The following is a 3,797-nucleotide window of genomic DNA, read 5'->3' as shown; positions in this document are numbered from 1 at the left end:
TATATTTCCTCAACATCATTACCCAACTCTCCTTTTCTCTTTTTTCTTTCTTCTTCTTCTCCTTCTCCATCCCTTATTGAGCTCATTGCGTTTCTATCTCTTGTCTCTCTATCCTATTTTTTTTCTTTCTTTCTTTCAAAGAAATATAAATGTTGTGTTAGTTGTTGAATTTAAAAGATTAGGTTGTAATGAATGATATCGTTGGTGGTGCTATTATTCTTGAATTAAAATGTTGTGTTGTTGGTGGTGATTGATAAAATATAGAGTTGTTAAATTTGAATGTTGTGTTATTGTTGAATGTTGTGTTCTTAAATTTGAATCTTGGTACTTGATGGTAGTAAGGGTGGTGGTGATGGATGGCGGGGTTGAATTCAAAATAAAGATAAGGACATTTCTATTCGAAAAATTTTGAAATGATGATTTTAATTCGAAATGTAACGTCATGACTATTTTGAATAAAGAAAATGTTAGAGACAATTTTGATCTTGATTCCAAATATTAGGAATCAAAATAATACTTATTCTTTAAAATTATAATTAATTAAATAATAAAATGATAAAATTTAAATTTAATCTTAACTAAATAAAAAAACTTAAATTTAAAATAATAACAAATTAATTATAAAAAACATTATATGTACATAAAAAACTAATCATCAAATCAAAGAATAACACATCATCTATATTTGTGCCATAAGCAATTACATTGTTAACCTGATTTTTGAATAACTGCTTTTGAGTTTTGATTGTTATCCGAGTTTTATGAATAAATCTATTTAAAACTCTAGCCACGTGTTTTTATTAATAAAGATTTTTATTTTTTCTTATAAATCAATTTATAAGTATATACAGTGAACTATCAACTCGGTCTTTGTCTATTTTTTCTAATGACAATGAGATTTCTCATAAAAAATAATTCACTTTGGCCTATGTCCCTTATTTCTGTGACACAAGGTGGTTCTTGTGAGTATTTTTTCGTCAACTCTAAATTTAAAATGTTAACCTGTCAGGGTAATCGTATATGTTGGCATGAAATGGTTAGAGAATTAGTTGTCCTCTTCCATGTCCACAAAAACGTCGTTGTTTTCCCTGTCCTCTTCCTCTCATCCATTCATGACTCACTAACTCATATCCATGAATGAGCACCATGATCCATCAAAAACTAACAACAATAATCACAATCTGAATCTGAAAACCATGCAATTGTCAAACATCATTGGAATCGAAATAGCAAAGTAATGCTTGGAAGCAGCACATGGCTGAAATAGAATGCATCAACAATTTCGTCATCTCTTCCTATCTCATCGGAGCACACTCTTTCTCCACCAGCACTGTACCCACGATCTCATCATACCCACTACCGCCACCTGCCACAAACACCACCAAAGGATACATGTGACGCATTCACAGCCTCCAAAGCTACAATCTTTAACTTCTCATCATCAACAATTGTACCGTGTCCATTACAAACAACACCATTATTGGATCTCAAATTCTCATCTTCATCATCGCGTTTAATTCGGGTTCGGGTTGTGAACTTCAACTCATTGTTTTGGGGCTCTAAGAGAAAAAGAGAGCCTACGAGAAAGAGATTGCGGGACCGAAATCTCACAGAGAAGGGGGTAAATTGGTTATTGTTGTCGGAGGTTATATATGAGGATTTGGGTGTTCTATGAGTCATGGAGCTCCTGCAAGAACTGGCAGAAATAGTCCTAGTGTGGCGGAGACGACGAAGGAGGTAAAGGAGGTCTCGTCGTTAGGAAGAGGTTGGTTACGAGGAACTGTTCGACATGGATGGGGTGGTGGATGGGGAGGTCAGGAAATTCGAGATTAACGCTGAGGTAGATGCGATCGAAGGATCCGAGTCCTATAGTAGCGACCCAGAAATTGGAGATTGGTGGGCGGGCGAGGATGCGGGTGGAGTCAACGCGGGAGATTGGAGATTGGCCTCATTCAATAACGCATGAGAGGAACAGGATAGGGGAAACAATGACATCTTTACGCCTCTGACCATTTCAAGGTGTACACATATGCAGCAAATATCCACTTCAGCAAAGAGAGGTGCCAGCACACACAGTTATTGTGACAAGTCAGTACTTTCTGTTCGAAGTTGATGGAAAAATATCAATAGAAACCGTGTTATTTCACGAAAATAAAGAACAAGAGCCGAAGTGAATTGTCTTTTTCGTGAGGGGTCGCGTTGTCATTGGATAAAATAAACAAGGATCGAATTGGTAGTCTAATCTAAATATGTATAAGTTGAATTATAATGGTCGAAGCAAATTTAAATTCCAAAGGGAAAGTATGAGGAACCAATATATGTATTCTACAATGTGTACAATGGAGTTAAATTAAAATTAAAATTAAATTATGGACAATTAATTTTAAATAGTTCCTAATTTAAAATTTAAAAGAAATACAAATTCTGATCAGTTACCTAAACCCACCCAAAAACTACTTCCCTCTTCCTATTTGTTGTTATCTAACCCTAATTTATTGGCACCGTTCACCCAAGAACCCTCAAAACCGCCAGCGTCACCCTCAGCAATCCTTCCACTCATCGGCGGTAGAAGCTCCACCACCGTCAACCATTGTCGACCCCTGTAGCCCCTCCCCCGCGCGTCTGTCTCTTCTTTGCCGGCAGAAAAAGTAGCGGAGGGCCTCATTCATCCCCGTCGCGCGTCTCTCTCTCTCTCAGTCGCCGGTAGCCATCAACGCGGAAGGCAGGTCATCCCGCTGAGCGGCCGTCTTGCAAGGGCCGTCTCTCTCTACCACGCCGGAAGCCATCCTCGGCTCGTTTCAGATAATGCTTCTCTCACTTTCTCACTTCTTCATTCTCTTGTTAACTTCATATTTTTCGTTCAATAAATATCTCTTCTTTTCTTCCTTTTTTTTCTTTTTCTATGATTTTTTGAGTGAGAATTTTGAAAGCTGCTATTGGTGGTGGTGGGGACCTGAAATTCTCTGAGAAATCGAAGAAAGGAAAAGTGAGAAGCTTGAGTGCTATTGAAAAAGCATTATCCAACTGCCAAATGGGTTGCCACATTTCAGAAAAAAAAGAACAACCACAAAACACTAACACATGACGACCCTTCTTCTACCATCGCCATTATTGCCACTAGCAAGAGACTTAAGGTTCCTAAAATTGTAAATTACTATAAGTTGTTATTATTATGAATTATGATACCCTTTTGAATTTATTTAGTTCTTAAACTAAGGCCATGGCTTTGGTGAAATGATTTGTTTGGCAGTTTATGAATGGTGTTCAACATGCCTCGGTCCCAAGGAAGCTACGTTCAGGTGAGTTTCTGTGATTTTTTTTCTCTATTTTATCTTAAAAATTTTCACAATTGTTTATATCTCCAACTGGATTTTAGGTTGCTACCTTATTAACATGAATTCAACTTTCTTTTTATTATTTTTATAAATATTAATTGGTGAACTTTAGATTCGGTCTCCTTTTTCATTTACTCTGTCTATTTTGCAGTCTCTCTAGTGTGTTATGTATTTTTTGAAAAACAATAAGTTTGTGTAGTTTTGTTTTTATGAATTATCATAAAACTGTGTCTTCTCATGTGTTGGTTCTTGTAGGGGAAGGGAAAAGGTGTCCCTTTTTTTTCTTTTATTATCTTTTTTTTCTTTTTCTTATTGGTTAAAATAAAGTTTAAGTAACTTTATCGTTTTCCTCTTTGTTAAATTGTAGCCATGAAGAGGTGCAGTCGTGAATCCATGTTATTTGATTCAGAAAAAGTGAACCATAAGATCAATGGAATATTAGAATCTCCAAAAAAGGATGGA

General features: G+C 36.1%; 1 pseudogene; it reads right to left on the bottom strand.

Moving 5' to 3' along the window:
• Positions 1–1,074: 1,074 nt before the first annotated feature.
• Positions 1,075–2,665, bottom strand: LOC148554170 (cytidine deaminase 1-like; annotated as a pseudogene).
• Between the last annotated feature and the right edge of the window lie 1,132 nt (positions 2,666–3,797).

Source organism: Arachis ipaensis, chromosome B7 (assembly GCF_059453495.1).
Source record: "Arachis ipaensis isolate K30076 ecotype BB chromosome B7, ASM5945349v1, whole genome shotgun sequence".
In the NCBI taxonomy this organism is placed as follows: Eukaryota; Viridiplantae; Streptophyta; class Magnoliopsida; order Fabales; family Fabaceae; genus Arachis; species Arachis ipaensis.
This window is presented reverse-complemented; position numbering and strand designations above follow the sequence as displayed.